Consider the following 8,955-nt stretch of genomic DNA (forward strand, 5'->3'; position numbering starts at 1 on the left):
TCCACACTCATAGCATTGAAGAGGTGGTCACTTAGTGTAATTGATATTTTGGCCTCTTGCAGCAAGAGCAGCTACTTGATAGACAGGTTTGACTTGTCCCCAATAGTCCTCCATGCAGTATTGTGGACTCTCTTCAAGCACATCCATCCCATAGGCAATATTAGGATCTATATCTTCCTCACAGCCTTCCAAACAAGCAATAGATGACTCACAACCCACTTGATTCACAGAAGTGATTCTCAGATGTGGTGGTTGCGGTCCTAGCATTGGAGGTGGTAAGGTGTTGTTTGAACAAGATTTTGGGCCCTAGGGACCATGTGTTGTGCTGTTTGTTGAAGAGGTGGGGCCGACATCAATTTAGGCACTCGAGGTGTGTCTGTCCATGCTAAGGTTGGTCTATTGGCCATCGCGCGCTTAAATACTATGCAATCCTTGGCTTGATGACCATACCTTCCATAGGCATTGCAATTCCCATTGAATTTTACTCTAAAAGTAGGGCGTTCACTGGTACTATCCGGTCCATAGCATACTGAGCACCATTGTTGCTCCCTTCTTGGATACATATGATTGTTTTGCGGAGTACGATTGTCTCTAAGACTCTCTTGAATAGCCTTGGTGAGATCTGCTAAAGTCATCTCAGATATCTTTGGCTCCTTAGCAATAGGCTTTAGGGTCTGTTGATGGGCGAGCGTCAACGACATGCATTATGCTTCCATTGGTGTGTACACATATGTGTATGCATATATTTTTTGTACTTACGGGCTCCACAGTGGGTTCCAAGTTGTACATTGATGATTAGATGAGCCTAGATACCTGCAGTATGTTATACATTTTTTGGCCAGCCGCCCATTTTTAAAAGCCCTTGTATATAAGTCAATTCACAAGAATTGAAAGGGCATTCTTAGAGAAGGGAGTGTGGAGAAGAAGAAGAGGAGTGGCTATGGAGCTTGGATCTTCCACATCATATGTAGTGGTCATTGGGATTAAGGGAAGCTAAGTTCTCTCTACTTTCTCTTGTCTTTCAAGCTTATGTGTGTTAATGGTGTATGATTAGTGTTAATCTTCTCTTCTCTCTCAAGTTTTCCCTCTTGTTTGAGCATTCTTGCTTCACATGTGTGCTAGATTAAAGTGTGTGTGTACGTGGGTTGCATACATTTCTCTCATTAGGCTTCTTTGTGTATGCTTAATGTGTGATTAGAGTGTGTGTGCTTGAGATTAGAGCAAAGTGATACACCATTGTCTGCATGATTAGAGAGTTAGAGTGTAGATTGAGAGTGTGTGTGCATGGATCTTATTTCATTGGATTTCCCTCTTCTCCTCTCTTGCTTTACCCCTCTTCCTAGAGTCCTCATTCCATCAAATTAGGTGCATCCATGCCTCCATATACTAGCCGGGTTCCGATCCACCGGATTGACATTATGTCGGTGGGTTGTGCGCTGTGCTATGACCGCCAACATTGGCGCCGCTGCCGGGGATCGAGTGCCTAAGCTAAAGGATCACCCGTGTGATGGTTTGAGTTTCTAATTTTCATTAGGATTAGGTATTGGTGATGGTGAATAGTTGATTTGTGATGAGATTTTGTTAAAAAAGTTTTGTGTAATTTTCATGTTTTCTCTTCAATTTCACTAATTGATCACTAATTTACTACTAATCCGCTAACAATTGGAGTGTTTTACATGTTTATGTGCTTAATTAGAGGCTTGTGCATCACTCTTACGGGTTGAAATTTCATCAATTTTGCATGATTTGTGTGATTAGAAAGTGTGTAATTATGGGTGATTTATGCTAATTTTGATGTCTAATTACTCACTAATCTTGTGTGTTTTTGGTGCTATACATGAATGAATTTCTAATTGGATGGTTTGCCTTCATGATTATGTGTTTGATTTGAATAAAAATGATGCTACACATGATGCTTTGTGATTGGTGCTTGTAAGTGGAGATGCGGTGAAGCGGTTGCCTACACACACACACACACACACACACACACACACACACACACACACACATGTGTGTGTGTGTAATCGTTAATTGGAGTGGAGAAATCGATGCGATTCTTGTTGTAATGTGAGTGAATTAATCCACTTTAAAATCTGAAATTAAAGTGCAGGTTTGAGAATTGATTAGGTGCACTTAATCGGTGCAAATCTATGTGCACTAGTGTATGCCAACGTGAGGGCAAATGTGTACAAATTGGTGCTTGTTTTTTGACAATTTTGATGCTAATGTGTTTGATGCAAAACCATTGATTGATTATGGTCAATATGTTGATATGGTTTATGGTTTTTGATTGCCAATTTTGCACTGAAATGCTGCCCAATTTTTGATAGAATGTGTGTGCATTGATTAGCGATTAGTGCTTGATTATGCTTGTGTGTGCACATTTAATTGGGCTTGTAATTGATTGCAAATTGATGTGAAATTGGATGAATTGCAAAGTTCAAAGTGTGATTATCAATTGTATATGCTTAATTTTGCTTAATTCTATTGCTAATTATGCTAATTTTTAGTCAAAATTAGGCAAAAAAAGAAGCCAAAATCGACCTAATTTGGATGCAAAATGCATAAAAATTTGATTTTGGGTGTGATTTTGAAGTGTTAATTGCAAAAAAATCTTCACCAAATTGAGAGCGTACGCACTTCACGACCTATTTTTAGCTTTGCATGCGCATAGGTCTCACTTCTCGGAACAGTGTGTGCACTTACTTGATTTAGGTGTGTGTGTGCATTTACCTGATTTATGTGTGTGTGCATTTACTTAAATTGGGTGTGTGTGTGCACTTACTTGATTTATGTGTGTGTGCATTTACTTAAATTGGGTGTGTGTGTGCACTTACTTGATTTAGGTGTGTGCATCATTTAAGAGGGGTGTGTGCCATCCTCAATTTGGGTGTGTGTAAAGTGTATTGCACAAGCAAACAAAGGGAGTGGGGGTCAAGCACATGTGCATGCTTGTTTTTAGGTGTGTGGAAAGGGAGTAAAGTCAACAAAAGACAAGGCATGTGAGGAAAGAATCTAAGTGAGAGAAAGAGAAACAAAGTCAACCAAGATAATAAAAAGAGTGTGTGCATGGGCATCCGAATTTTAAAAAAACCCAAAAAAAAAATGATTTTTTTTTCTTTCTTTCTTTGCTTCTCACACATATTCCACACGCATCACACGCCCCACATACTCGACGCTCGTGTGCATGTACACATGATAAGACACATTTAGAGCAGATACGTCGAGAGTTAGGTTTTGCCAGATTTTGCCAGATTTGAGTCCGATTGTACACGTAAACCTCGATATAGTGCAGATTTTGATTTTAGTCTACATTCGACGAGTTGACGAGGTTTAGAGGCCTATCACACGCCGAGAGCGCACATATAATGGCCATGACCACTTCGTGCTCTAAGTACACATTTCTCACAATTGTAGGCGAGCACAGAGGCCGGCCCTTTTACACGGACACATATGGACATTTCTTTGTCCAGTGCCGCGCCTCCTTTGGCCCCACACAAACCCTCTAGGTGGTGCGAGTCCTTCCCGACGATACGTGGGATGGCACATTTAGAGATGACTATCGCGCCACGTATGTGGTTGACCATTTGATTAGGCTAGAGGAGATAGAGCTAGTACACGCAGATGATTGCCTTGAGGCCTTCGACCATCTTGTGCAGGTTACATTACAGCGGGTAGGTCCTCGAGTGATCTATATAGATAGTGCTCAGCGCATATATCGATTAGAGTGTCGCACTTCTAGTAGACGCCTATCCACAGATGTTGTGACACTAGTTGGCGAGTCTAAAGACAAATGCTACATGAGCACCACAAGCACTGAGCTTTACCTTTTTGACTTGTGGATTGCCATACGATCCTCGACCGACCAAGCACCCTACTTCGAGTAGGAGTGCCTTACCTCCTTTAGACACAGTGCCACCACCCACATCGCTCAGGAAACCACCGCCAGGATTCTGCTCACCTAGACTTGATTTGCTGCCAAGCGTTTCGAGCTATCACGAGTCTAGAGTGATGTACACGGCGATTGCTAGCACATTGTGTACCACTCAGAGTGAGCCACAGATAGAGACCCAGAGCCTTCGAGACACGTACTTTAGAGAGTCTCAACCTCGACACCTTGCACCATCTAGAGACCCATGCCAGCCTTTGATGACACAGATTAGAGAGCATACGAGAGAGTCTATGACGACCGCATCACCCCAGTTGAGAGCACCAGAGGTAGGGCCCAGTAGATCACCCATTGTAGATATGAGTGCCCCTAGACCACTGACCCCCACCCTTCAGACACTGTCTGAGACCAGAGAGACTAGGGATAGCATGAGAGATATAGACGGTCAGATCTTGCATATAGTAGGCTGATCTCCACGAGGGGTTGCATATTATGTTGACACTTATGATCACCCCTTTGTGAGGCTAGCCACCCCGCAGCGCATGATGTCTACATCTAGGCAGATTGTGAGAGCCTACCCACAGGCCGATAGAGCAGTTTTTATTGATGAGCTCAGAGAGTAGTATCTCTTGATTGAGACCTTTGATTTTGATGACATTGAGCGAGCACACCCAGATGACAACCTAGACACACAGACACATCCTAGGCTACTGGAGCTTCAGAGAGTTGAGCAGACTGTGACCTATCTAGATGAGCTTGGTCGTAGGTATAGACGCCTGACGAGTGGTGGATCCAGAGATCCTTCAGCCCGCCTTCTTGCATATTTGATAGGAGATCCACGTGAGCGAGTTTATAGGGATGTCGATCATGCAGTATATGTTTTGACTATAGGTCTACCCTACTCCCCTCGACTTAGACATGATGATTTATGTTTACCCAAGACGACCACGCTAGCTCCACAGCTATCGAGAGCTCTGAGTCCTTGAGAGACACCACTAGAGAAATCACCTCCTAGGCTTCTTTTGTCACGTCGTATTCTACCACCTTGGGAGATGCCAGATGAGGATGATAGTGTGCCACGAGAGATAGCTCCAACACCTAGCCTGCCACCACAGGTAGAGCCCCTGAGACTAGAGCCCAGTCAGAGTATTGTTAGGGAGCCTACACCACCTACCACACTTATCCACGAGACTTCCAGCACACAGCGAGAGATCTCACAGAGTCATAGAGTGAGTGACTTTGATGGCTTTGTTATAGATGAGACCACTCCACAGATTCTAGCTGCCCTTGAGCATCCTTGTTTAGATCTGACGACCTCACAAAGGCCCTTAGAGATAGCTGTCGAGCTAGAGCCATCTACGAGAGTAGATCCCCCTATGAGAGAAGATGCAGAGCCGACATCATCGCTATCCCACTCTTTTAGCTTGCATAGCGGTGTCATAGCCAGTGAGTCACAGAGAGAGCAGCCACCACATATAGATGTTGCCCTAGTGCCAGCTACGAGTGCCGATTCACGATTAGATCACCCGATTGAGCGGAGACCAGCCACGAGCCGTACTTTTCTAGATCAGGTTCCTAGAGACCACATTACTGACACCACAGAGATAGAGGTTACACCACAGATACATGGACGCACACGGACTAGAGTGACCTCTACTGAAACCCTATGTAGGGATACGATAGAGCCTGCTAGACTTATTTGGAGACCACATACACAGGCATCTCAGCCATGTGTAGAGCCTTCTCTAGGCACAGGCTCTGCGACGATGAGTAGTGCCACTGAGGAGCGACACAGGATAGATCAGGCACGTAGCTCTCCACGTAGAGCTTCCAAGACAACCCAACAGGTATTTGTTCCCCGTGACGAGATACATGCTAGATTTTTACCTTGTGATGACACGATCATATTTCTAAAGAGCCATATGATCGACGACGGACTTTCACATGGTTGGCTCACATCTAGACGGTCACTTGAGGCACATGATTACTTTGAGGGACAAAGACATGTTTGGGTACCTAGGCCACGAGCGGTAGCACACCCAGCGCGTACAAGATCATACCCTAGAGCGAGACCTCCATGAGCCAGATGTCGAGAGATGAGACTACCCCTAGAGAGGTTGGTACCTTCATAACAGGTAGTGTGTCCTAGAGCTAGATGCACACGTAGACACGCTAGGAGAGCTCAGACTGACATCTCTACGAGAGCGCGAGCATTGCAGATTTGGCTACCGAAGAGCCTTCCACAGAATATTCGAGTAGAGGCTGATGCCCACCCTACGACCATTCCTTGTGCTGTTGATGAGACTTTACATATGGAGCTAGGTGTTAACTAGCCCTTGACTATTAGAGATCGAGCTAAGAGATTGCAGATCATGCTTCATGGTGAGAGCTCTCTCTTGACTCCTAGTTGCACGAGATTTGAGATTTATACACATTGATATGTGCACTAGATTTATGTGCATATACCAGAGGCACTTTTTTCCCTTTCGGGTTTTTTCCCTGTGGATATCCAGGTTTTAGACCCTAGCTTAGATGTTTTATTTTATTATTTTGTTACTTTTGTTATTTTATCTTGCTGCTGACATACCTCTTGGAGGTACAGTGCTTTTGTTGATCTTTTGATGCAGCACGTAGACAGACATTAGCTTGCCCATGGAGATTGGATGACCATGTAGACATGATGTATCTCCAGACACGAGGAGCTTCCATGACATCGACCTCTTCATCGAGCCCATGCACAGGTGTACTCCTTCCTATGCTATATGGTTTTGTACATATATATTTGTTGATTGTGGCTTCTTCTTGGTTTTATTAAGTGCATGCAATTATTTTTTGTTATCTGCCATTAAAGATGTATAAACTTGTCCTTTCTTTAGTTAATTGACTTAGAGTTTAGATGAGCCTTGAGGTTAGGAGGCCGTGACTTTAGGTTAACTCATTTACTTGAATACTAGTCCTAGTTGGTAAAATTATTTGAGTGTTTGAAACCTTAGGAGTGTTTTAAGCATAGAGAGGCTTTCTCACCCAAATACAAAGAACACTAGTGAAAATACAAAGGAAATGGAAGAAAAACAGAAGTGCTACAAGTGTAAAAGCTTAAGCTAGAAGAGAAATCCTAGCTTGATTTGGTACTTCACGCACATGTATTGCCTATGGTACTAGAGCCCTAGAGGTTCCCAATGTGGGTGCTTTTCTTTGAGAAGCAAAAAGCCCCGGGTATACAAATAAGCACACACGTCAAATGATTTTGCAAAATGTGAAAAATAACAAATGAAAAGCAAGAAAAATGAAATGAGAAAGACTTCCATTGAGCTTCAAGTAAAAAAAATTCAATCTTTTGTTTTGAGTTGTGAGAGTTAGTTAGCTAATCTATGACAGACATAATTAGGGAATCTTGCATTGGGATAAATTTACTAACTTAGCTAGTACTAGAGTAAATGTTTTAACCCTTAATCGTAGCTAACTAATTGATAGACTCATTCATAAGACCAAAACTCTTGATTAATTAATTTCAGCAAAGCGCAATTTATTTTTCCTTAATGGCAGTGTAACATTTCATAATTCTTTGCATTTACTCATTACTACATGTGATTTGCCTTTTCCTTATGCGCTTGCTACCTCATCCACCTTTTTCTTTTTGTAGGCACATTCTTTCGCAAGCATATACCACGACATGGCTTTGTCGGGGACGACAAAACTTCGGGAGGGGAGAGTGTTGACAGGCGAGCGTCAACGACATGCATTATGCTTCCATTGGTGTGTACACATATGTGTATGCATATATTTTTTGTATTTACGGGCTCCACAGTGGGTTCCAAGTTGTACATTGATGATTAGATGGCCTAGATACCTGCAGCATGTTATACATTTTTTGGCCGGCCGCCCATTTTTAAAAGCCCTTGTATATAAGTCAATTCACAAGATGTGAAAGGGCATTCTTACAGAAGGGAGTGTGGAGAAGAAGAAGAGGAGTGGCTATGGAGCTTGGATCTTCCACATCATATGTAGTGGTCATTGGGATTAATGGAAGCTAAGTTCTCTTTGCTTTCTCTTGTCTTTCAAGCTTATGTGTATTAATGGTGTATGATTAGTGTTAATCTTCTCTTCTCTCTCAAGTTTTCCCTCTTGTTTGAGCATTCTTGCTTCACATGTGTGCTAGATTAGAGTGTGTGTATACGTGGGCTGCATACATTTCTCTCATTAGGCTTCTTTGTGTATGCTTAATGTGTGATTAGAGTGTGTGTTCTTGAGATTAGAGCAAAGGGATACACCATTGTCTGCATGATTAGAGAGTTAGAGTGTAGATTGAGAGTGTGTGTGCATGGATCTTGCTTCATCGGCTTTCCCTCTTCTCCTCTCTTGCTTTACCCCTCTTCCTAGAGTCCTCATTCCGTCACATTAGGTGCATCCATGCCTCCATGCACTAGCCGGGTTCCGATCCACTGGATTGACATTATGTCGGTGGGTTTTGTGCTGTGCTATGACCGCCAACAGGGTCATTGGTTGATGCCCTGATGCTTGCGAGCTAATAGATTTAGGCTCAACAGACACTCTTTCTCCTTGAATCATTAAATTATCCTCCAATTGGATCACATTGGTGGTGACTGCTTCCCAAGTGGTGATACCTCTAATGACTAGGCCATTGTAGATATCCTCATGTCATAATCCCCTAATGCATCTATCAAGAAATTGATTATTATTGAAGCGCTCATTTGGATTACAACGAGAATTCAAATACTTCAAGCGACTAATAAAGTCTCTCACCGACTCTCCTTCCTCTTGTTGGGCTTTCTGGAGCCCAAAGTACTCCCTCTCGTTAAAAATCAATGGGTACTCAACTGAATAGAGTTGTGCGATCTTGAAAGCAATCATTGATGGATTACAAAAAGATGGCTCTTAGCCATTCCAAAATAGGTGGCAATAGATGGCTCTTAGCCCTTCCTGTTGTCTCTTAGCCTGTTAACCCTCACGTACATTCCTATCACCTAGAACGGACGCCGTATTATCTATTTGGTAGAGTCATGTACCGGCTTGTCGGTCCAATAGGAAAAGGGTAAGAGTGATTT

The 8,955-nt window shown here is 42.9% G+C and overlaps 2 pseudogenes; both read left to right on the top strand.

Annotated features, from left to right (window-relative positions):
- The first annotated feature begins 3,374 nt into the window (after positions 1–3,374).
- LOC147460444 (uncharacterized) lies at positions 3,375–4,512 on the top strand (annotated as a pseudogene).
- A 429-nt stretch (positions 4,513–4,941) lies between these two features.
- Positions 4,942–7,608, top strand: LOC147460445 (uncharacterized; annotated as a pseudogene).
- The last annotated feature ends 1,347 nt before the right edge of the window (positions 7,609–8,955 follow it).

Source organism: Adiantum capillus-veneris, chromosome 3 (assembly GCF_014529385.1).
Source record: "Adiantum capillus-veneris isolate H3 chromosome 3, ASM1452938v2, whole genome shotgun sequence".
In the NCBI taxonomy this organism is placed as follows: Eukaryota; Viridiplantae; Streptophyta; class Polypodiopsida; order Polypodiales; family Pteridaceae; genus Adiantum; species Adiantum capillus-veneris.